The sequence below is a fragment of the Nyctereutes procyonoides genome, unplaced genomic scaffold (genome assembly GCF_905146905.1).
Source record: "Nyctereutes procyonoides isolate TBG_1078 unplaced genomic scaffold, NYPRO_anot_genome, whole genome shotgun sequence".
NCBI classification, from domain to species: domain Eukaryota; kingdom Metazoa; phylum Chordata; class Mammalia; order Carnivora; family Canidae; genus Nyctereutes; species Nyctereutes procyonoides.
In genome coordinates this window covers 24086089-24112848 of record NW_026575042.1, presented here as the reverse complement: position 1 = coordinate 24112848, position 26760 = coordinate 24086089, and the positions used below count along the sequence as shown (strand labels likewise).

General features: G+C 35.4%; 1 protein-coding gene across 1 annotated transcript in view; it reads left to right on the top strand.

The window, feature by feature from the left end:
- Positions 1-26760, top strand: part of KCNH8 (potassium voltage-gated channel subfamily H member 8) — a 367241-nt gene that overhangs the window by 263620 nt on the left and 76861 nt on the right. The gene's annotated exons all lie outside the window — the stretch shown is intronic.

The window sequence follows — 26760 nt, the reverse complement described above, 5'->3', positions numbered from 1 at the left end:
TTCTTTTTTTTTTTTCCTTAATCTGACATTTCATCAAAAGAATCTGTTTCTTGGTTGGCTAGAAATTCTTCACTTCTTTTCTCTAAAAATCAATATTGAATTTTTGGAAGCTCAGACCTTTGCACAGGGATGAAGCCACAAGAGATTCCCAAGAGAGAAAGATGCTCTAACTTTTCATACCAGTACTTAATGGCAGAATGCATTTGGAACATCCCTGGATTGCCTCTCATAATGCCACCCTTTCACCATAGGGTGTATATACAAAGCCTTCAAAGTATGTCTTTGGAGAATGAGCTGGAGATCCTATGAAAACAGATTCCAGGGAGTGAATCACCTATGTTCTTAAAAATGCACCTACACATCTCGATATTGACCCTAAGTTGCACCAAAGCAATGAATGTGTTCTGATAATTTTCATCTCAGAATAGTTTTCTCTTCCTTATCAAAGTACTTCTTCTGTGCCTTGCTGTGGATCTCAATTCTCAGAAATGAAGTCAAGGGAGCAATACAACTGCAGAGTGAAAGCAGGAATATCCTACATAAAGAGAATATGAGATGGGATTTGGGAATGGGAGCAGGGAGAGGAAAAGACAGCAGGAGGAGAACAGAGAAGAGTTGATTAAAAGGAGGACCAAAGTCTGGATTGTACTTGGATTAAAACATTTCCTGTCCTTTAGTATTGTTTCCCTTTCTATGTTCTTGTCCTGAAGGGTCCCTCATCACATACTCTGGTGTAGTCCTAATGGTGTTCAGTGAATCACAGCATTAGATCTCTGCCCTATGTTTTGAATCCATATTTAAATTCTGACTTGTGGTCAGCCACCTGATTCCTTTCTGGGCCTGACCTAATTTCCTTCAGGCCCCAGACCTATACACTCATATTAATTTGTAAGCCTTGTCTAGTCTGAGAGTCTCCAGATGGGGAAATTCAGCTTATTCACGCTCTCAAATTTAGTTAGATGAGGAAAGCTTTTGTTTCATTTCCAACACACCAGCTCTGCTGCAGATGTACAAGCTAGCTGTTGTTTTTCTTCCCACAAACACACAGAGGTATTGATTTTCTAAGAAAAAAGCAGCCAGCCATCTGAACTGCTTCAGTATTGCCCCCTACCACTCCTACTCTTAAACCTGATGTTATGGTTCAATGTAATGAATGGAAGCTTGTGAAGTGGAAGTCAACCCACAAAGAAAGCACTGGCATAATAGTACAATGATGGGAAGAAAACATTGGGTTGGGGCAACAGTACTCTCCTATCATCATGGCTCCACCACTAACCAATTGTGAGATTTGCAGTAATTTGGTTCACGTCTATAGGCCCCAGTTTCCTCAGCTAGAATATGAGAAAACTCACCAAATAACTCAAAAGTCTATTTTGGTTTCCATGATTTATGACTTTAATGGAAGAACAAACGCAGTATGGTGTGATTTTTTTTAAATCATAGTTCAGTGTCCACATAAACCATCAGTAGCAAACACCAATATCAACAATTGAGGAAAGAGGATGTGTCAGGAAGTATATCTTGTGATCACAGTACATTAAAGAATTGCTATGTTTTACTCAGTTATGATAAGAACAACTAAACCTTTATCTTTAGAGTATTAGATTTCCTGTCCAAACACCTCTCAGAATATGATCAGGAAGGTAGTATGCTAATTATGTCTGTCAATACTGGATTTATAGACTTGGCTATAAGGACTTTCCCTTCTCTTAAAATTACTTGCCTTATTGTTCATTTAAAAGATTTTCCAGCTGAGATTTGGACATAAATTAAATAATTATGACCTTTCCTATTTTTTTAAAAAAAAAGCAGCTGAGAATCTAGGATAATTTAGTTTTTCCTATGGAATTTGTATATTAATATTATATTTTATCTTTTTTGGTCCAACTACCATGATTCAAAAAATTCTTCACACAAATAAAGTTTGATTAGAGAACATGTTCTTTACGTTGTGACTAAAGGTAGATGTATAGAACAGATTCATATCCCCAAGGGATAAAATGGAATTTTCTTTCTAATCATCATTAATTGTCTTAAAATGATTTTTCCCCTTTTTGTCCTTGGCAGGTCTACTACTTATAGCTAGAGAGAGCTCCCATAATTTTCATCAGATCAAATCAAAGTTAATCTTTTTAAAAAACTGTAATATCACTTCTCTATAAGATATCTATTTTTGGAAGGAATAATTAATATTCATGGATTAATTATACCAAAGTCTGGTTATGAACTAATTTGCCTAGTGTTATTTTTACTTCATATTCTTATACACTTTCATACTGTATTTTAAGAAATTTAAGGTTTGGCTTATTGTTTCATGGAATTTTAGGCCTGGGAGGAGCTTAGTCGAACTTTTTAAATTTTATGGTGAGAAATCCAGCTCTAGGCTATATAAGCTTTGTGGTGGTAGGGGTTATTGTCTGTTGTATCACTGCTGTATCTCCACTACAGTGTATATTTCTTTGCACATGGCAAATGTGTGAAAAAAAATGTTGAATGAGTCAGTCTTCAAGGCCATTCAATTACTAAGTGACAGTCATGGGACAAGAACCTAGATTCCCTAACTTCTTGTATAGAACTCCTTCTAATAATTTTGAATGTTATGAGATTAGAAGAAATGGTCATTCAGCAAATCTTTTCAGGCAGGAAGTTTGAGAGGGGAAGAATAAATAAAGAGATCACTTAAGAGTTGTTTACTCATTCAAAAAATATTTTTTTGAGTGTCCAGTGCAGGCTTCCTTCACCCTGTGTAAGGCACTGGAGATAGCAAAACAAATATTATACTTAATGTCATGGAACTTAAAGTGCAGTAGGAAGAAGAGATAAATAGCTCGATAGATATACCACAGTGTTAAAGTTCTATGACTGGAACATGCATAGAGGGAAGGCAGCTAGATCTAACAAGAATATCATCAAAGGCTTTTTCAAGATGAGCTAGTTTTAAGGGATGAATAGATCTTGTCTCTGCAGATGCTAAAGAAAGGGCATCAGCGAGAGCAGGAACATGGCTACACGAAGCAGTCACTAAGAATCAGCATAGAGGGTGAATGGGGTGTTAAGGTGATGAGGCTAAAGAGGCAGGTAGTCAGGGACCAGATCTTTAAAGACCATTCATGCTAAGCTTTAGAGCTTGGACTTCATCCTGAGGCTACAGTGAAGCATAAAATTCTCTCAAGCAGTGATCCTTTGAATATAGAATACCAGAGAATAGGGGAGATGTTTTGCTCTGCTTCATTCTCAATATCTATAAACTGGTAATAATAATAGTGCCTACCATATTAGAGTTGCCAGTATTAAATTAGGAAATTTATTTGAAGCATTGAATACTGTGCCTGGCACCTAGTATATTTTCAATAGATAGTAGCCATTATAGCCATCATTACCACTTTATTATGATGGTTACTTATATTCAAGAAAGCACTGTGAACTATGACTAGTGATACTTATGATTTTATATGAGAAGAGTATTAAGAACTGGCTTAAAACATACTGCCCTTAAAGTTTAGTTGTAATGCTGGATGACAAACTTTATGCTTTTGTCTATCTTCAAAATAAAAAAACCCACACTGTCTATTTGAGTCAGTCTCTGAAAAATTAGTAAATTTCACATAGCCTCACAATTGCACACATACAGATTTCCTCTTCCAGGCTAATACAGGCCCATCTTCTATCCTGTAAGCTTGTTGAGATGTAGAAAACTTTTATGGAACTTAGTGCTTCAAGGGCAAGATTTAACATTGCGTTAAAGAAGCGTAACACAGGGCAGCTTTGGTGGCCCAGCAGTTTAGCGCCGACTTCAGCCCAGGGCATGATCCTGGAGACCCGGGATCAAGACCCACGTCGGGTTCCCTGCATGGAGCCTGCTTCTCCCTCTGCCTGTGTCTCTGCCTCTCTCTTTGTGTGTCTCTCATGAATGAATGAATGAATGAATGAATGAATGAATGAATGAATAAAATCTTAAAAAGAAAAAAAAGCATATAACAACTGAGTCTAAGTATGCTTTTTATTTTAAAAACGTTTTTAAGATTTATTTATTTGAGAGAAAGAGAGAGAGAGGAGGGGAGGGGTTGGGGGAGAGATAAAGAGAATCTCAGGCAGACTCCCTGCTGAGAATGGAGCCACCCACAGGGCTCAACCTAAGGACCCTGAGATCATGACCTGAGCTGAAATCAAGAGTTGGATGTTTGAGCCACCCAGGTACCCCTAAGTGTTCTTTTTAAATTAAAATTTTTATTTTGGCTGCAAAGACATATTTCAGAATGATCTCTTGGTGAGGGGGTATCTTTATTTGTTTTCTATAAGAAGTCTTCAATAAATACGCAGCTAGATCCGAATAAGAAGACATGCATGTTTCTGTACATCCCAATTAATATAGGGATATATTATTTTAATTATCACTTATGAAGTTCAATAATGACATTGAATTAGTCCTTAAAGAGTTCCTTAGGATCCCAAATAGAATATAATGGTTCTGATTTAAGTTAGAAATATTTGGATTGGAATCTTGCTTCAGGGATTCACTAGGCATGCAATTTTAGCCAAAATGACTTCAGTGTGTGACTTTTTATACAAGGCTCTTTAGTTTCCTTGTCTGTAAAGTGGGTATGAAAGTACCGACCCTCAGTGGTTTTGAGTATTATAGGTGCTCAAGTTGACATACCTAACACAGTCTGGTAAGTAGTATGTTCTTGCAGCTGATAGCTACCACCATTACAAACACCTCCTCCATTCTTACTACTGATTGGTGCTATCCTCCAACTGCAGTTATCTGCTCAAACTTCCATCAATGAGCTCTGTATGCTATTCAAGTCTAGTGAAGAGGTGATATTTCTCTTACAGTCATGATTCTTGTTTGCAAGCAAAAACAAAAAAGGAATCCATCAGCAGGACATGCAGACTCAGAATGAGAGAATAAGACTTAGGGAAAGAACATGATCCAAGGCAGCTCTAAGCATCCCAGTGCAGGAAGCACAGTTGCTGACAGTTTGCGACCGTGGCCTAGATGTGTTTCTGCTTTGTAAATGCTACAAGAGACCCCTAACCTTCTGTCTCTAATTTGCAGACCCTGAAGGGAGAATCCAATTGGCCAAGCTTAGGTTACATGCTCAAATGCTGACTGCTGGGGTGAGGAGGACCTCCCACCTTCACTTCCCTGTGGCCCTGTGTCTCTCAGTTTACTACACATGATGGAGATACCCGCTTCATGTAAGGTTTTAGAGAGAGAGAGAAAAAAAGATGAATATCTTCTACAGTAACATCTTTACCCTTACATTTAAAAACAAACAGGACAACGTACAAAAAGCATTTATTAAAATGTTTCTATGAATCATACCCTTCTCGGACATTGTCATGCCAAATGGAATTGGCTGAGAAAAGGACATGTGGTAGTTATCCATGCTTCTTGCTTACTACAACACAGTCTGGGCTCCTTATGTCACAATGGCATTCTACTGACCAAGCCGTGCTTCCTCTGCTAGACTGCATCGTGGTCAGTAGCTCCCATTTGCAGCCAAAAATACTTCCTTACATTCTTTCTCAAAGCTATCTCTATTTCTAAAACTGTGACATGCTGAACTTTAAAGTAGATGATCTGCTACAAAGGATAGAGATGAGAGTACACTGTAATAGAAGCTTTTTTATCTTTTAATCCTTTGGCTGGAGTAAGCTTATCCATTGTGGATGCCTAAAAGTATATTTGTACCAATGACCAAAAAAAGAGGGAAAAAGCCCAAAAATCTGGAGTGGGAAGAAAAGGATTAAGTGAGATATCATTTTCAAATTTTCATTGACAGTTTTAATCCTAAATCAGATCCTCGTTGGATAAAACATCATAAAAGCTGATTGATTTAAAGGGCTCTCTAGTTATCAACTGCTTAGCATTTACAAGCCTCATGCAATGGGCAAAAAATGACCAGCCTTATGATATTATGAGCTGGCTATTTCAATAACTGCATCAATTTTCCCTTAAAAAGATAGAACTGACTAGCATTCTACATTTTCAGATTTTGTATAAAGAATTATGAAAAACTGTTTGAGATAGCCCTTATCTATAGATTCTCATTCTTGGGAGTATATGAAATGAACAAAGAGGAGAAAAAGCCTAAAATGAAGGTTTCCAGCCATTAAAATGTACCCCAGTGAGGGGTACCTGGGCTTTTTTGAAAAACAAAAGATCTTAAACTTTAATGTGTACTGAAATCACCTGAGGATTGTATTAAAATACAGATTCTAGTTCAGTAAATCTGAAGTGCAGCCTGAGACCCAGTGTATTTCACAAGCTCCCGAGTGAAGTCCAGGCTGCTGGTTCCCCCACTACACTTTGAGCAGCAAGGTTTAAAAAAGTCTCAGGAATTTCTGTGACTTTAATACTCAAGGTTTATAAACAGTCCTAAACCAACAACAACTCAGTCCTTCCTAACCTGTTCCACATCCCTGTCCCTTTTCAATCCTCATCACATCTGTGAATTTATTTGAATATAGTAATGGACCAGGGAGGTCCATTCTCTCAATGGAGGTCCTTCTCCATTGAGAAGGAATTAACCTCAATGCTGAAGCAATATAACACAGTGGTTTAAATATCATCACCAGAAACAATTTATATTACTGGTAGTTCTGAGAAACTAAAATTAAATGCCATCAGTATTAAAAGAGTTGCCAGTGCTCTATTCTATTTTGATAAAGGTTTCTAGAAAACAGAAATGTTTCCATGTTTTCTAGAAAGATTTTACTCTTTGCCATAAGGAGCAAATGGTTTATTCTTAAAATTGAGCTTTCTGTTGTACATTCTGAATATAATGATACACTTTACTTATAAAAAATTGAAGAAATAACATATATGAATTTCCGGGATCCCTGGGTGGCGCAGCAGTTTGGCGCCTGCCTTTGGCCCAGGGCGCGATCCTGGAGACCCGGGATCGAATCCCACATCGGGTTCCTGGTGCATGGAGCCTGCTTCTCCCTCTGCCTATGTCTCTGCCTCTCTCTCTCTCTCTCTGTGACTATCATAAATGAATAAAAAAAAAATAAAATAAATTAACATATATGAATTTCCAATGCTGAAGTTGAATTATCTCTGTCGTCTGACCTTGTACGTTTAAAACTTATTTGGGCATTTAGAAAGCAAGCAACACAAAATTAGCTTTTAATTGCATACTGTTCTCAATCCTTTGATAGGAAAGTTCTGTGTTTTGGGTAGCAGACTGGGAGTTAATATGATTTCACATTGCAAGGTTTGCCCAATAAGAGGATGTACTTCACACTTAACAATTAGAAAATACTGAAGCTGAAATATATTCAGAATATTCTTGTACCAGGGTTTCCAAATATGTTTGAGCTTCAGACCATACACTCCAAGCAATAAATGGTCCTATTGTCATATAAGTTTGAGAAATGAAGGCACTCCATCCCATTCTGAAGGACTGACAAGGTAAATTAGCACAGTGTGAGCTCAGAGAAATCCCAAAGAAACTGTTTAAACTTTATTTAACCCAAATGTTGCATACATTTATTTTACCTCATAACCTTTCCTTTTTGTACTACACATTATTAATATTCTGTTAATCTCTCATGAATTTGGAGTTTTAAAAAAACACACCTTAACAAATTACTAGACTTAGTATCATAGTAGGAGGAATAATTATGATTTCCATCTTTTTAACAATATGGAATACCACTGAATCATTCCACAGTAAATCTATAAGAATAAAGAGAGAGATTATCCTCATCTATAATATGGAGATAACAAAAAATACCTACATTAGAGAGTAGTTGTGTTGCAGGATCACTGAGCAGGACAATCAAGAAAGAATTCTTGAGACCTTTTATGGTGCAACTTAAGTTTATTTAAGTAGCATGGGGATAAGACCCATGGGCAGAAAGAGCTGCACTTTTGCTGTATGAAGCTGTGTTTATATGCTTCATGCTCAAGGGGGAGGGGACATGTAGGGAGTATTAGATCATGAGTGTTTCTTTGAATTTCTACTCCTAAAACTACTTTCACTGAGATCTCTTGGTGCATATCATTCAGCTCACTATTAACTATCAGTGAGAAGTACAGGCAGTCATGAGACCATTTACAAATATAGCAACCAGTACTTATTTGATCCTTACAGAGACTATGCAGGCTATATGTCAGCGAGGGCTAAAGGTGAACATTTTTCTGCTTCTATATCTCATCAGTTGGGTGAGCTTAAGTAAGCTAATGTATATAAAAACATTTTGTAAACTAAAAAATGATGTAGACTTATGACACATCATTATTGTGTTAATAACATACACACAAACACACATACATATATGTATGCATATGTGTATCTGTATAAGTGTATCTTTCTCTCTTTCCAGAGAGACATTATGTACATACTCTATACCACAAACTCCTGCCTTTATGTTCTTTCCATGATACTGATCTCAGTATGCCTATGTAGAGAACCCAAGGATCATTTATTTGGGTGAATGCAGGAATGAATCAGTGGACCACAAATAAAGCCTTCTGTCCCATATCAATGGGTCATCCCACTCAGATTAAAGAGGAAGAGGTTCTGAAGTCAGTCTTCCTTCAATGTTCAGAAGTAAGTTATACCGGGTATCTCTTTCTTTATATTATCTTATCATTTATAAAATTAAAGAACAAAATTCTCATTCCTCATTTGGTGAAACTATATTGCCATGAAGTATAGATCATACAGTAATAGGAAGCCAGAGAGAGAGAGAGAGATGAACCAAGAAACACACTCTTAACTATAGAGAACAAATTGATGGTTACCAGAGGGGAGGTAGGTAGAGGGATGGGTGAAATAGGTAATGGGGATTAAAGAATACATTTGTTATGATGAGCCCTGCATAATGTATAGAATGGTCAAATCACTATTGTACACTGGAAACTAATATAACACTATATGTTAACTCTATGGAATTAACATTAAAAACTTAGTAAAAAATTAAATAAAGTAATAGAAAGCCAAATGTCAAGATTATATTTCGATTACATAGTACATTATTTTAGGATGTAATAGAAAGCCAAATGTCAACATTATATTTCAATCAAATAGTGTATTATTTTAGGATACTTTGACTATCCAAAAATTTAATTTCTTCAGTATTCAAATCACATTTGAATGGGAACTGTTTTGTTTCTATGGGAGGGGAAAAATAATTTTCCCTCTACTCTTCTAGGTTCTTGGAGGAGACACCCTGTAATAAAATGACAGACTAACAGAAGAAAACAGAAGCATGATAGCATGTATATCCCTTATATATGTGAGAGAAACCCAGGAAAACTGAGTAACTTGCCAAAATAGTCCATGCTTTCATCTTAAATACTACCCTCAGCTAAAGACAAGGGATTTAGGGAGTGGGGAACCAGATATGGGAGTTATCAGGAAAGCATAGTAAACAAGGGTATGGTTGTGTTAAAAACAAAAATTCAAATGAGTAAATTTGAAGATCAAATTAACTTTCTCAACAATTCAGGACAGCATCCCAACCAGCAAGTAGAAAGCATCCTTTAGAAGGTATACAAAATGGAAGATTTCTATAGGCAGAAATGGTGCTGGACAAGGAAGTTATCAGCACAAGAACAGAAAGAATTGTTTCAGGCAAGGCCATCTTCCCTTAGCAGAAAGACAGAAAGTCTTACTTAACATGCAAATGACCTCACTAGTGCTGATCAGAAATTCCAGACTGATTGGTCTGGAATTCCATTCCTGGGAGAAGCTGAAACTGCAGTTAGGTTAGGTATTAAGTTTTGGTGGGGCTTAGCAAAAGTGACTCCATTTTGGACCTCTAGTTTCTTTTTAACAATTGATATGAGTATCAATATCATATCAATATCAATATCCAATTTCAAAACCATATCATTAAAACAAGTTATTCAAAACAAGTTCTAATCACAAATGACTTCATTCAAAACAAGGTTTCAAAATATGGATTTGAAATCATAACAAGTAAGTACACAAGTGGTCATTGGTGACTGATTCAACCTCCATCCCCTCTCCCCTCCCTGAAGGTTGGGGTGGGATGGAAATTTCCAACATTCTAATCACACGGTTGGCTATCTAGCAATCAGCTTCCATCTTTAGGTGCAATGGTTATATCATAGAAAAGATGTTTTAGGAGCTCTGTGCCAGAAACAAGATGGAAACCAAATACATATTTATTATGAATCACAATATCACATATACTATTCAAATATGTAGATTTTAAGGGCCATATTCCTCACTTAGTGTCTTGGGATTTGTGTGATGTGGCAGTGAATAAGTCAGTTCTTAATTTCCTATTGTGTAGAGTATGATAAGCAATGGTTTCATCCTTATAGGATACCAGAGACAGCTGATCATTTCAACTCTTTCATTCTCTATCCTGATCCTTTTTTGTGTGTGTTCTGAATTAATGAATAATTCAAACATACTTCCATTTTCTAGCTGGAGATAAATTTGGGTTGGTACTGCTATCTTTCATTAGATCCAAAACCCTCCAATGAGCTGCTTCCTACTCTCATTTTGGCCTCTCAGCCCTTGAAGGAATATGCTTGGTTCTCAAACACCTTCAGCCCTGCCCTGACCTAGACTTTGGAAGAGAGAATCTCCTTTGAGTATTTTCTGCAAGAAGGTGATGCTTCGCTGACCATTCATTGACTTATTGTGCTCCTCCCAAAGGATCCTATGATTTAATCACTAGAAACTTTGCCTACCTTTGACCTCTTCTTTCTACCCTAAAGGATTTTCCTTAGTTTTGTGGTTGTTAAGATCAGGGACAATAATATGTTTCTGGCTTCCAGAGTGCCAAATGCTTCTATACTTAAATAAGTTCAAAGTTGAAGATACTAGTTTTAGGGTGGTCCAAAAGGCAATGTGAGCATCTAAAGAAAAGAAAAGGTGGTTAGGGGGAGTTTAATATAGCTGGTTGAGGCTTGGATCTAACTTTTTCTTTCTTTCTTCCTTCCTTCTTTGTTTCTTTGTTTCTCTTTCTTTCTTTCTTTCTTTCTTTCTTTCTTTCTTTCTTTTGTATATGTGTATATTTTAAATGCCTAAATAGCCTCTCAGTATTATTTATTAAATAATCCATTTACTCACACTAATTAAATATGGCATTTTAATCATACTCAATTATTATGCATACTTATGGCTATTACTAGATTTCATTTTTCTTTCACTGACAGTCTAATTTTATACCAGTATTGCTGAGTTTAATTATTGTACTGTTTAAATTTTTGGTACAGCAAGTAGAATGAGGCCATTCTGACTCATTTACTCATTTAGATCAATATTAGGAAAAATCACTCCTCCAAAAAAATACGAATGGCATTTTAATTGGAATTAATTTCAAAAATTAATTTAGGGAAATTAATGCTTTTATAACAGTGAGATACTTTTGTCATCCAAGGCATGGTACTTAATCTCCAATTATTTAAATATTTTTATATAATTAAGAGAAAGTATGTAGTTTCCTTCATACAAGTCACACATATTTCTTATTAAGTTTATTTCTAAATATTTTACTTTTTTCTGCTTATGTGAGTGGGATCCATTTTTCATTAATTTTGTTCCAGTTATTATTGATATAAGAAAATCTAGTGACTTGAAAATAATATTGTGTAGATATTTCACATAATATGTATCCAAGTTTTAACTAATTTCTTTGAGTTTTTAGGAAAACAGTCTTATAATCTAAAGTACTAATAAATTTCTCCCTGACTTATCCAATGTCTATACTCTTTTTCATACTGGTTTCAGAAAATTATCTTTTTTATTAAATATTTACTCTAACTTCACTAGATGTTACTGAGAAAATATTTTGTAGATCACTAACAGACATTCTTATTGATACTTGATACCAAACTTTCAACTCTGGCCCTGAAAAATGTTTTTTGTAAAAGAACAGGGTAAAATAGAACAATTCTTAACTTGGAAGTTGGGATCTTCTATCCTAACTGCAGCCCTGCTGCTAGTTAGCTGTATGACCTATGAAATTTTATCATACCATATCTGTGCCAATTATCTCCGTGGAAATGAGATACGAAACTGACTTTTTTTTCTCTCTCTCTCTCTCTCTTTTTTTTAAATTTTTAAAAAGATTTTATTTATTTATTTATTCATGAGAGGCACAGACAGAGAGAGGCAGAGACACAGGCAGAGGGAGAAGCAGGCTTCATGCAGGGAGCCTGATGCAGGACTTGATCCCAGGACTCCAGGATCACTCCCTGAGCCCAAGGCAGGTGCTAAACTGCTGAGCCCCCAGGGATTCCCATACAACTGGTTCTTACTGAGTCTCAATTCTTCTTGAGTCATAAGCCTTTTTGGAAAATGAGTGGCAGTTGTAACTCTGATAAATTCCTACATCTGTTTAAATAGTTTGCATAAAATTATAGTTTGTATATTCTATGATACTTTTTCATGGGTTCCTTGTAAATGGGACAAACAAAAACATCCTAGAGCTAGACGATCTCTAAGATTGTTTTCAACTTGGAGAAGATTCAGTTCCAATTCCTTTAAGAAAATTGCCTTGCACTTGAAACTTGGGTTTTTTGAAGAAATAATACTTAGTCTGTTGACGTATCTTTTACCAAGAGTGAGACTCAGTCAGAAGTGCCCCAACTCAGTAGTAGAACATTTTTTCAACTTTCTGTTCTTTCCAGGGTTTTTACTATTAGAATGTAATTGTATTCTGTACAATAATATACATGCCATGAAAATCCTCTCTTGTAATCCATTTTTTTCTAAATTTCTTAACCATTGGAAGAATTTAGCCACAGCCATGCACTGTCAATTTTATGATGCAAACAAACTCAATAAACAATTTCACTTTACATGCAACTTTAAAGAATTGTAATGATTTCTTAAACTGAGAGAAAGCAACGCTACTCTCCAAATGGATATAGAAATAACTTGTGATTGAAATGTTCAAATTTTCATTTCTGGTTTAGTCTCTAAATGATAGTCAGAAGCAAAGCTGATTTCCTAATATCTTAGAACTTCAGTTATTTGGACAGCATTTGATTAGCTCATCTGGGGAGTCCTTTTGCAAAGCAGCCTTTAACACCAGCATTTTTTTCAACCCCTATACTCAGCAACCTTAGGCAATTGAATTGGCTCCAGTTGAGTTACTATTTTATTCCAGCTAACCTTGGTTCATAGATCACAGAATGTTAGTGTAAGGAGGAGCCCTAGAGAGAAATATTCTAAACTTCTAATTTTACTTACTTGCTTGCTTCTCATGATGTACTGAGAAGAACAGTGGACTGGGAGTCATGAAATTAAGACTCCAATCTAGGTTTTAGGTTTCATATTTATTCTGGGTAAAATGAAGTGGTCAGAACAGATGATCTCCAAAATTGTTAGAACATCAACTTATTTTTTATGTGAAGAAGAGGGATACAAAAGATTTTCAATGGAGATTTTCTACTCTAAGGTATTTCTGAAGGTAGAAATACATATTTCTACTTCCAAAAATATGTGAACTGATTTTTGTTATTTTTGGCCCTTATTTCAAAGAGTGAGTAGTGTTGACCTGATGTATGTCTTTTTAAAATTACATTTTAGTCTATATATCCCTTTCCTCAAATCCAAATATACTATTTTTAAATTTCCAGGGCTGAAGTGTAAAGATAATATTTTTAAGAAGTAATAGAAAAGGGACACCTGGGTGGCTCAGCGGTTGAGTGTCTGCCTTTGGCTCAGGGCGTGATCCTGGGTCCTGGGATCAGGTTCTGCATTGGGCTTGCCATGGGGAGCCTGCTTCTCCCTCTGCCTGTGCCTCTGCCTTTCTGTGTGTCTCTCATGAATAAGTAAATAAAATCTTTTTTTAAAAAAAAGAAGTAATAGAAAATAACTTGTGATTTCAATGGAAAAGAATCAGGGTGTCAGGATTTTTCTTAAGTTAGTATCTTCTTTATCTTTCTTTTTTTATGTTCACCTCATCACTAAATTCAAGAAAATTGGATCCAGGTAACAGTTTTTCTGAATAGCAACCCTTGATGCAGCCTCTCCCATCTTCCCACTAACATTTATATAATGGCCAGGATAAAAGCATCCTAACCATCTTAACCATCATCAAAAATTAGGATCAACCATTGATCTCTTATTACTAGAGACAAGAATTTCCACAAAATGACACATAAATAGGTTTGGATTTTAAAATATAACCAACAGACAACTTGAGCTTCAAATTTTGAGAGATCTACACTAACGGAAGTCCTTCATTCTATACTCATACTCTGCCCTTTGATTCAGAGAGCACAGGTCTGCAAAGAGATGGGACAATTATCTTTGTTGCACAGACATTCTTTCAACGTTGAATAATAGCTCTGCCAGGCTCAGTAGGTTTTCTATTTCATCCAAGATTAGAAGAAAATTTCAAATATACAAAATTTCTCATCTTAGAGATGTGGGCAGGGAAAGGAGGTACTACAATGTAAATTGTCAATATTAACTGGTAAGTAGAGAATATAGATAAGATAGACTTTTGAAAAACTAAATGTCACCACCAAATAGAATTTAAAATAGTGCACATAGCTTATAAATCACACAAACCATGGGACGTATAGAAAAAGACAGGAAAAAAAGAAGTATCAAGAAAACACAAGTGTAAGAAGTAATACATCATGATTTTAATGAAAAGTTAATGACATGGGGAAAAGCTCAGGTTATTTCAAATGAAGAACTCAAGATACAGATTTCAGTGTATTATATGATTCCTATTTGGGATAAAGGGGAAGTACACACACACACACACACACACACACACACACAGACTAGAAATAAATTCAGTAAGTAGTGGAGTTATTTGTAAATTTTTTTACATTTTTAAAAACAATAGACTTACATCAAATTAATATTTAGTTACGTATATTTAGTACAAACTACATACATGGTTCAGTGCTTAATATATTTGTGTACATTGTCTCATCTGATTTTTATTGCATTTCCATGAGACAGATATTTTCAACCCCATTTACAAAAAAGAAACTAAAGCTTGAAAAGTTTGAGGTTTCCTAGAAATCTCTTTTTTTAAATAAAGTATTTTTAACATACAAAAAATTAGAACAAATGGTGTAGACACTGTTTGAGATTATTTTGCCGTATTTGTTTCATTTGTATTTTTAAAATAATACAACATTGCAGATAAAGCCAAAACCCCATTACCCACCAATTCCCACTTGCTCCCTTCCTCAAGTTGGTGCATAGGCTCTTCTTGGATTCTATTTTTCACCTATGCAAATGTATTAATAAAAAGTGTTTTATTTTGTCTCATTAGCTTCCATATACATTACCACAAATAGAAGTAATAGTAACGGCAGATAATTAAACAGCCGATAGTAGTTGATGATAATAATAATACATTGTTGCAGTATCTTATTTGGTAGTGTAATATGTGTTCTTTCCCCAGATTATCACCAGCAATTACTATGAATGATTTTAAACTTGCAAAAATCTAGGGTCAGGGAGAAGTGGAGGGTAAATGAAATAGCGTCATGTTTTAATTTCCAATTCCCTAAGTGAAGTAGAAGATATTTTCTTTTTCTTTTTTCTTTCTTTCTTTCTTTTTGTTGTTGTTGTCTCTTCCTTTTTTCTCTTCTGACTACTACAGCTTCCTCTTTGATGAATGAGACACTTAGCTCATTAATTTACAAATTCTCTTCTTTCCTAAATAATCTTTCTGATGCTCTATATTTTTAAGTGTTAAATCTTTAAAAATTACTACTCAATGTGTATGTGACTTATGAAGTTAAGTGCTCGTTATTGATTTTTAATTACATGCATTAGTTGTCACAGAATTTGGTCCCTATGACACTTGTTCTTCAGTGTTTGTTGACACTCATTTTGAATATACTCTTTGGTGTTTGGATTAGGACATGCATATATATTTTTTGCATATAATTTTGCAAGATTTTATATATGTTTATTAGGTCAAGTTTTGAATTTAGTTATACATATGTTATAGATCCTTATTAACTATTTTCTATCAAATATAGACTGAAATTTTATTTGGTGCTCTCTCAGATCTCTGTTTTCCATGGTGTTTGGTTTCCTTTTAATAGTTCTAATTCCTTCCTTTATGTCCATTAATTGAATTTAAATATTTTAAATATATTGTCTTAATTGTATTTCCCTTTTTTATTTTATTAATTTGAGTTCATTGTATTTTAATATTTATTTCCTCATGTATTTTAATGTTTTTCATTTTCATTGTCAGCTCATCTTCAATAGGACTTCTTTTAGAAATCCTGTGCAGAGGGAGGAATGAGAATATACAGAATTTTGGTTGTTTTTGTTTGCTTTTGCCAAGGACAGAAACATTATTTCTTGGCCTAGGATCAAATTCTTAAAAATTGCTTAGCTTCAAGGTGCCTCATGGATAGTATATATTCAGACACCAATGTATGCAAGGCACAAGTCTGAATTTAAAAAATTTCTCTCAAGAGATTACTTTTTTCAAACTCTAGTTTCCTTGTCTTTCCCATAAGCTGTTGGGTAGATCATTTCTACCCTTCTCCATGCATGTGTCGCGGTTGTATACCAGGTGTCAGTTCAGTGTTTGTAAGATTTAGGTATTCTCTCCTGCGCCTGAATGGGTGTGAAATCCAAGGCCATAGACATCATTACTTCTGGTCAGCTTCCTATCCTTCTCTCCCTATCAGGACCATCACCATGCCAGCCTTCAAATTTGCTACTCCTTTTTTTGCATGTGGAGATTTCACTTCCTCATTTGGAAGAATGTATATATTACCAGTATTTTCAGGTATTTATATCAGAAAGCCTTACACACTAGCCAAGGTCATTATCTTGCCAGAACTACTGTATCAATTTGCCCCAAATACTGTAACCTAAATTCCAGTGTGATCTCATTGTATGTTTTGTTTGAACTATAAGAATGGTTGTAATCTAATCCTAAAAGGCCAATTCAATAAGGGTTAATTACTGAAGACCTGATTCCTACTTATGATATATATATGGGGAAAATCATTTAAATGTAAGACGTCAAATCTCCAGTCCTTCAAACAGAATTGTTCAGTTACTAGGAAAATGAATTATGCTGCTGTCTAGAGAAGGCATATCAAATTGCTTGATATAGAATTATTTCTAGCTACTATATTAATCATATTCTTTGGAATAGGTGACAGTTTAATGTACTGCAGATTATTTTCATAAGAGACTATAGGTATATCGAAAAATAGAATAGAAAAAGAACTGAGTCTTTGAGATTGTTGCATTTAAACTCTACAAGGTTTTCAGTATTTACTATGAAATAAATATTTGTTGAGGACTGAAAAAAGTGCTATGAGCTGCAAGCAATGTAAAGAGTTGTAAATTAGAGCCCCTGCCTTATAGAAGTATACTCTCTTCTTGGAGTGTCAAGAGATAGACACAAAACTACACAAAAAATATTTTTTTAAAGGCTGATTTGCTGTAAATTTGCACACATAAAAATTTCCTGAAGAGTTTTTTAGAAACGGGGCACCTGGGTGGCTTAGTGGTTGAACATCTGCCTTTGGCTCAGGTCATGATCCCAGGGTCCCGGGATAGAGTCCCACATCAGACTCCCCACAGGAAACCTGCTTCTCCCTCTATGTCTCTGCCTCTCTCTGTGTGTCTCTCATGAGTAAATAAATAAAATCTTTAAAAAAGAGAGTTTAGAAAGAAATAAAAATAATTTTAACTGAATTTCTTTGAGAATGGCATTGGAGATGAACTTTAAAAGGTGAATACTATTTTAGAGGAGAACATTTAGAGAATATTTAGGTGTGGTATACATGGTGTGAATAAATTCCTGGAAGTAGGAAATTTCACAATGCATTTGAGGAACAGTTAGTAGATGAGTTTGTGTGGAGTAGAACATCCTTGAATAAAATAAAAAGTTGACAAGAGGAAGTCATAGCATTTATGGATGAAGCAGGTCAGGTGTGAAACTAAAGGTTACTGAAATTAAGTTCTGAAAGAAGTGGAGAATGCAAGCCCTACTTGAGAGAACCAACTATGACCTAGGTCCAGCTACATTAACTGATTTTTTCAGAGAATTTGAGAGTCAGGATTTTTTGTTAAATGTCTGATATTTAAAAATTGGCAAGTAATGTAGAACTTGAAAAGCACAATGTAAGCACAGTGTAAATAACTGGACCTGATCAAGTCCATAGGTAACCAATTTGCCTTTTCAGATACACAGTGAGTAAAAAGAGAGATAAGGCCAAAATAATGGTTGAGAGTTTTGGCTGAGATGTGCAAATGTGATCTCTAAGACAAGAGAGACCAGAGAAGGTGTGACCTGATTAATAGAGTATTTTAGAAATCTTATTCCAAACTCAAAACAGAGAAATGTAGGCAATACTTCTCCTTGTGATGTTTGCCAAACTATTTAGTCCAGCTGTACATTCACATGAAAAGGAATACACATGCTATTTTTAGGAAATTTGTCTCACACTTTATATCCTCATGTATATATATACTTGTATATGAAGTATAAGCTTTATATACATAACTAATGAAAAGTTTTCTTCTGTTTGTTATCCTCATTGTGTGATTACTTTTTTAAAGTGGTATTAAATTTATAAAGAATTTCCACTGGAGTACTTTCTCCATTTGAGATTTTAACAAACATGACCATGAGTTATAGATACATGATAAAAGATAATTGGACATTTTATGTAAACCAATTAGACATCTGGTTTAAAAATGTCCATACCTCTTTCCTTGGTTCTTGTCATGTGTGTGTGTTTGGGTGTTTGCTTGTATTTCTTTCTCCAACTAGCCACAAATAGAAGAAGTGATTAAAATGTGGTTCGTAGTTTAAGACACTATGAAGACAACTGCTAAAATCTCTTTACTGACAGGCCATTTACTTGGACAGAGTCTTTTGGTTTTGTTTTTTTTTTTCCACTGAGATTAGTTAGGAAAGACAGAGACAAATCCCAAATTTAATTCCTCAGAAACTTAGAGACCAGAACCCTGTTAAGATAGAAATGATTTATGAAGTCTCTCTGCAAAAATGGTAGATTTGTTTCCTTGTATATTTGTCCATGCCCTTGTCCTCTACACCAAAATTAAATAGACTGGCAGAAACTGGATGCCAGAAGATTCCCTCCGTTAAAATATTAAAGGTGGAAATAAAAGTTAATGTACATCAAGCTTTATACAGCTTTCAAACTCTGTATCCATTTTCTCTCATGAAAACATTGAAACTTAATTTTGGGCTGGATAGCTTCATGTAAACCTATATTTGATCTCAAAAGATCAGATGTCACATGACTTTTTAAGAATGCGAGTTCTAGATTCAGACTTCAAAACCTGAATCCTCTGCTTACCAACTGTGTGGGTTTGTGTGTGACATTTACCTGTCTAGGCACTGGCTCCTCATCTGTGAAATAGAAGCAGGATTAGCTTCTTTACCAGGTTATGATGGAGATTAAGTGATAGGAAGTGATTATCGGATGCTCATTTCATGTTAACAGCTGTTGTTGCCACTGCCACTGCTGCTGTTTTAGCTATCATTATTCCTATTACTGCCCTATGATATTTTATTAAAATCATGACTCTCACAGCTGATTTTGTTCTCCAGAAACTTTATGTACTTGATTTATAGTGTTGAAGCCGGCACCCAAACTGCTCGCAGTCTTTACTGAAAATCTGCTGCTGATGGTCAGAGATTACAGTTTTATTTTTAGTAGTCTTTCTAGCCTGAAATGGAATTCTGTCAAGGTTGGCTTTTTTTTTAAGTGTCATATATAGAAGGGTGGTATTTCTAATTTTATCATTTGCTCATAAAATCGTATTTTTAGTGCTAGTTAATCCCATTAATTTTTTTAAATATATTGGTTTAGGCTTACAGATTGCAAAGCTATTCTGTGGCTGAAATGGTATATCGTGGAATATGTGGTGACTGACCCTCTAGGAAATAACCAATGAAATTATTTCAAAGAGCCAATTAGTACTTGATTTAAGAGTATGTCATAAACTGAGGAGACATGATTCCTGTCTCCAATACAGTGTTTTGTATGTTTCATACAAAAAAATGCTTGTTCATAGCAATGCAAATATATTTGCAAATCCAAAAATAATACCGTGGTATAATAGGTTTCTGAAGAATTAGATCTTCTTAAATGAATAACCCAGTATTATTTTGTTTTTCTGTTGACAACATGCTTGATGAGTGGTGTAAGCAAGTCATATCAGATAGTCATTCTTAACAATTATCATGGCCTTACTGAGTGTGTGTGTCTGGGTCGGGGAGACAAACACCAGTTCATTGCCACTGCCAACTTAGAGGATTTTACATTCTTTAAAATTGGTGAATCACATATTTTTCATTCCTTGGAAGGGAAAGATTCCATCTTTGGATGGCAAGCTCAATGGAATTATTTTAGTAAAAGTCTCTATTTTCTATGAGTCAATAATTGCATTGAAGTATCGATCAAACAATTAAAACATCTTTATTCGACCAAATATTGAACTGATTTTGATGAAGGCAGATGTTTTGATCCTACCATTTTGAACCCCGCATTTTAACTAAGTCTGTGGATGTTTGCCCTTACTTTCTTGACCCCTAAGGACATTTCCATTGTATATTTAGTATACAGACATTTTCACTAGAACATTTCTGACTTCTCATCTAGAAGTCACTTAACTTCATTATACTTATTTAATTTTTGTATCAAATACCTATACAGCAGTGTTAAATAATTCCTTTCCATTTCCTTTTTAAAATTTCTATTGAAGTTATTTTTTATCAAGGTAAGTTCTTTCCTGTGTGAACTTTGTACCAAAGACTTAATTCATCAATCAATTTTTTTCTTCTTTTTTTTTAATCAATTTTTTTCAAATCAGATAGAATGAGCTTTCTTTTGTGACATTTCCAGCAAGTTCAATTTTCTCAATGTATGTTTTAAAGAACTAATTTTTGTTAAGAAGATTTTATTCTTCCATCATTTTTTGGTCAATAACAATTTTACCTTGTGCAGTTTTAGCTATTATGATTTTTTTAATTGATTATTTCTACTGTGTCTAATTTGTCCCTGATCAATGTTCACTGTCTTCATTGTTCCTAAAGAATATTTATTTTCAATCAGGTTATTTTGTTTTGGTAACTAGCGAATGTGAACATGCTCTCTTTTCAACTTCATCAACTCTATTTGTTTCATTTCTACTAACCATGCTTATTAATTGGATAGCATAATTAAAATATGTTTACGTCTCTGAACAAGGAACAAAGAGCATGAGATAGAACAATGATGGCATCTACATGGAGAGAGGCATCAAATATCATTGCAGTCCAAACAGTGGGTCAACATGTCCTTCGAATTTTTAGACACCTCACTGAAATTAATCAGGAGACATATGGTTTTGCTAAGTGATGTAATGCCTCAATATGTTTTATTATCTGTCTATATTAATGGATAACTTTATTCTAACACCCAAATTTCCCTACTGGCACATGTCCATTTTTAGTTATATACATGATATATGATGAAAATTAATTGTCAACTCATCTTCTAATTTAGAAAGCTAATTTGTTTTGGAATCATCTAGTTATTTGTGACAAAATGATGGAAGACTGCAGGAAAGGTGAAAAAGATCCAACATTTTACACAGTAATCACTCCAGGCACCATGACAGATGTTTAACAAAATTATCTTCTTCAAGCCTCTCAACAAACAAAAAGGCATTTTTAGTTCCTTTTTTAGTTGAAGGAGTTGGAACTTAGAGGGCTAGCTTCCCTGAAGTCAGATTGTGAAGTAGTCATGGGGCTGAAGTCTAATCCATTCTGCAAAACCAAAGCCTGTTTTATATTCATGGCAAGTGTATCTATTCTGCAATGATTATGATTGAGAAGGATATGTTTTATCACTTAATAAATATGTATTGGCTGCATATTAGGTGCCACGCCCTGAGTTAGGCTTGGGAATCAAGCGTATAAGATGACAATAATTCCTACTCTCAAGAAACTGCGGTCTAATGGGAGCTGCAGGCAGATAATCAGATGAGATGAAAGGGCAGTAAAGCATCCAGTGGTGGGAGGGGAAGGAGAGGGACAGAGGGCTAAGCAATGGAAATGAAAAATTGATTACATAGATTACTGCAAAGTGAAAGGGGATAAAAATAAGTCCTAAATGAAATCACTGAAGGTTTGAGAGTTTTGCAAGATCCTTAAAAATGTTTGTGAGTATTGCATCATAGTGATGATGATTCATAATGATTAAAAATTGTAATCTAGATACCAGCATGAGACTTGAATGCCAATAACTCAAACTCTTCAGTATGAGCCTCTCCCAAGACTGAAAAAGTGTTTCTCTTTCTTCTACATTTATTGAACTTTGTCAGACCGAATGACCCTGAGATAAACCCCCAGAGGTTTCTCCAGTGGTTTCTTAAGGCCTTGGTACCTTTTGCCTTATTGTTTCTTCAAAAGTTATTTCTAGATTTTAAGAATGTGCAGTATCTTTTTCATTATGAGTATTCTCAAAATAAAGTTGAAGGAACCATCCTGATTCTAGCACGAATTATACTAAATTCATCCCCACATTATTTGTGATTTGTTTCTCTGACACTCTGTCCCTTTCTGTCTTTCTCACTCTCTCTCACCCACACATGCACACACGCACACACATGCACACACGCACACATGCACACATACATATACCTAGGAGGAGAATGATTTGACAGTTTTTCCTGTTAATTTATTCAAAGGTTTAACATTCTTTCCACAAAGTAATCCATTATATCAAATGTTAGTCCTTGATGGAGCAGTTTAAACCCAACTTTCCTTTTGGTTGACTGCTTTTGTTGCTTTTTGATATCTTGGAAGAAAAGGAGGATAGTTTTAAGTTTGCAAACTTGCAGGCTAAACATACTTTACATGACTTCCTGTCCCATACCCTTCACTTCAGCCCAATTGCATAAACTCCTTTTCTCCATATGTGCATTAAATGTTCCTGGCCTAGTGCCTTTAGTTAACTTCCCAAAATGCACTTTTCCTCCATCTCTGTTATTCTTTGCAGTACAATTTGAATACTCTCCTTCTCTAAACCATTTCTGATTGCTCCAGCAAGGGGCCCTTGGTTCAGACAAATGTACACTATTATTAGAGTTTCCCAAGCAGACTGCAAGACAATGATGCCCCAGTTCCATTGTCTTTACATCTCACAGCATCTCAAGCATTATGCATGGTTACTAAATAGTTGCTAAGTGAGTGAATTACTTAATTAATGAATTTTGAGCTATTTAGAAACTCCTGAACAGGTGGAAACAATGAAAGTAATATGTTAGTCTCCCAGCTCAAGAAAAGCCTCTCTTGAGGAGTGGTGGGAGGTTAAGAAAGAGAATTGATCTGAATGTACACTCGGCTGGGGACTGGATGTAAGAACAGAGCTTTCAGGAACCAAGTCCTGTCATCAGCCAAGTCTTTGGTCACAATTGCTGATCAAAACAAACAAACAAACAAACAAACCAAAATACAAAAATTAACTGCATTCTATTCTGAGACAAAACATCAAAGATAGACCTGAACAATCTGCAGGATGTTCAGAAAAGGGAAACCGGGCACAGGAAGTGGAGTCATATGACCTTGAAAAGTGGTTGCAGTTGAGCATTGACAACTGTATTTTTAAACATAGAAAATACTGCTATATTTTGGAAGAAAAGAGTAGAAATAGGGCCAAAGGGTGGGTAGCCAGGGGAGGCAGTTTGGATTCAACCCTAGTCTTAGAGAGAGCCTGGGCTGTGACTACAGTGTAACTCACATGTTCCTGGGTCCTCAGCAGTTGGAACTGGGAGCCAAATCCTGCCTCTGCCACAGCCTGGGCTCACTAGGGTTGTGTACTGATCCCTCAGCCGTGCCTACCATGCTACTGCCTACTCTACCCATGCTTCCTGCCACTTTTTCTCAAGATGTTCTGGTGTCTTTGGACTTCTTTGTTTTCATTACTATGTTCCTCTTGCGGCTTCTGCTCTATGCCTAGAGTGGGACAGCTTTCTCCCTAAATGACACCTACAAAACCTGCCCTGTGGCATTTGAAACACGTTTCCCAGAAACAAAACTGAAGGTATTTCAGAAGATATTATCCAATGAAAGTAAAAACACCTTCTTCCCCCAAATTGCTAGGGTAAGACTTAGGCAAAGATGTAAATAAACTATATACTGTACTTTGATTACAGTGTGAGTTAAACCAACTTTTGCATGCCAGGCTGGAGACTAAACCATCTTTTGCCCCTGCTTCCATTGTTTCCAATCCATTAAAAAGGCATTACGGTTGCCAAATAATGAATTTGTAAACAAAGTTGGTATCTGCGGGTGAAATCAAAAGTCAGATGCCAATGAATGGGATGGTTAAAACATGGTTCAAAGTACTTAGTTTATCTAATATTTTTAATAAGGTCCAAGAAACTACATAAGAAAGTGGGCTTTCATAAGAAAAACAAAAGCTGTGTGGTCTCTAATTCCTCCACAACATGGACCTGACCTATATAAAGTCTCTTGCAAAGTCCATGAGAGGATAACCAAAGAATTCTATTCCTGAAAAATGAAACCTTGGGGACTTGCTGAGAGTTCAGGCTACAGTTCCAAAAAGCTTTCACATTCCCCAAGCTTTTGCATACACTGACCATTAACACATCAATTCCCGCCAACTGCCTTTAGAATAATAGCTAAGGCTTCTGGTGGGGGTGGTGGGGCAGCAAAGAGCATCACAAAAGTTTCCAGTCCCAAAATAAAAATAACACCATGTCTCCCGACCACACGTCTTAGATGATGGTGACTATAAGCAGCAGAAGGAGTATGGGAAATTTCTATTTGCAGGTGTTAGGGAAAAGCAATGACATAGAAAAATCAATTGCAGCAGCCATTTCTATAAAAGAGACGAAGTCAATCAGGAGCGTGCTAATACCAAAACCTTGATTGACAAGAAGGATCAAAAGGTAGCATGATATAACTAGTGTGAAGACTCTCAACTCAGACAACTCCAAATTCAAAAGCTGGTCCTTCTCCCTAACAGATGTCTCTCATGTTTGACTTAGCCTTTCCAAGTACTAATATTTTAATATCAACATTTTAGATTGTAATGCTTGGCTCTTAGAGTTGTAAGAAACTGTTAACACAATCGATGATTAAATTAAATAATATATAAAATATTCATCACATTTGATGATCAGTGTGGTCTCCAGCCACAAAGGCACAAGCAAGAATATTATGACATACTGTTTTTACCATAACAAATCAAGTAATGGCAAAGAAATTGATGACAAAATATTATGAACTTCCATCCAATCGGTTTTGTGTCTTCAGTACCTCAATACAGAAAGTGACATTTGTAATACGAATGGTACAAGATCCCTGATTTGCAAGAATGATGTGATTGTGTACATTATTTCTGCTACCATGTTCATTATTTTATACGGATGGAAATGAGATGGTGGGTTAAGATTTTATACCAATCTTGAGGAATGAAGGATTTTAGAAGTCTGCATTACTTTCAGTAAGACAGAAAACCTTCATTCCTTTCAAACAAGGGCAGCAACAATAAGAATAGCTTTTTATCTAGTGCTTGCTGTGGTTAATTCTGCATTCTGCTAAGCCCTTTATGTGAACTGTGTCACTTGACATTACAGCAGCCTATGAGGTGAGTTACTGTCATGTTCTCCATTTTAGCAAGAAGGAGACTAGGACCCAAGAAGATGAGTAAGTTAGCTAACATCACACAACTAAGTAGCACTTTCCTATGCTGCATTGCTTGCCTTCTGAGTTATTCAGGTTTACAGGACTCCTTGGTCAGATACATTTCTCTGTTGTCACGTTTCTCTTCTGCATTTTTCCTGCATCTCTTGTTCCTTGATTGTTGTCTCTGGGCACTGTGTCTACTTCTCATTTGTAAACATTTCCATGCCACCTGTAGGTGTCTTGGGCACACCTGTGTTAACTTCACATCTGACCACTCAGCCATGTGCTGTAAAAACTTATTTTGGAATGTTCATGCAAACTCCCACCACTTATTGTATTTCATTCCCCCATCAAGCCATCAAACAATGTTAGTTATATGTTTTTAAATGCATTACTGGACATACAAGTCAGACTCAGTTCTTCTAAAGGAGAACCAAGGCTGACACTTCAAACTTGGTGTTTTATTTCGACACATGGGTATTTCCTAGAAACTTGAAGAAAATGCCTTTAGAACATAGAAAATGCCTTTAGTCTCAGACCCAACTAAAGGTAAAGAAAATCCAGAGGACTCTTTAATGGGGCATTTGAACACAACATTCTAGCATATTCTATGGCTTAATTTATTTGAATTACTTTTATAATTGAGATGTTAGAAAATGTATTTCCTTTAATGCATTTGGAAGAAATGTAATTAGAACTTTATTTTGAAGTTCTACAAACCAGAGAAACTTAAGATTCCTTTTTAATGGATATCAAAGCCTATCCTTCTAATTTAAATGACTGCCAGGCAACTACAACAGCTGAGAAATGGTTTGCAAACGAGGGATATGTCAATTCATTTTTCTTCCCTAGGTTTGTAGCAACTCTGAATCTTTGAGAGAAAAGAGAAAACATAAAGGAGATTGGGGACAGATAATGAAAATAAATTTAGCATGCCACAAAAGTAAAATTACTTGGTTGGATTCAATTACTTTTACCCTAAATTATTTTCCTGAAACTTGTTTTTGTCCCTTTGTGCAAAGAATGAGTGCTTCGGATTAGAATTTTCTTATTGAGTGACAAGTTGTCTCTGGAAATGCTACTCTATGCTCAGACATGAATGTATGTCACAAACTCATTAAGCCA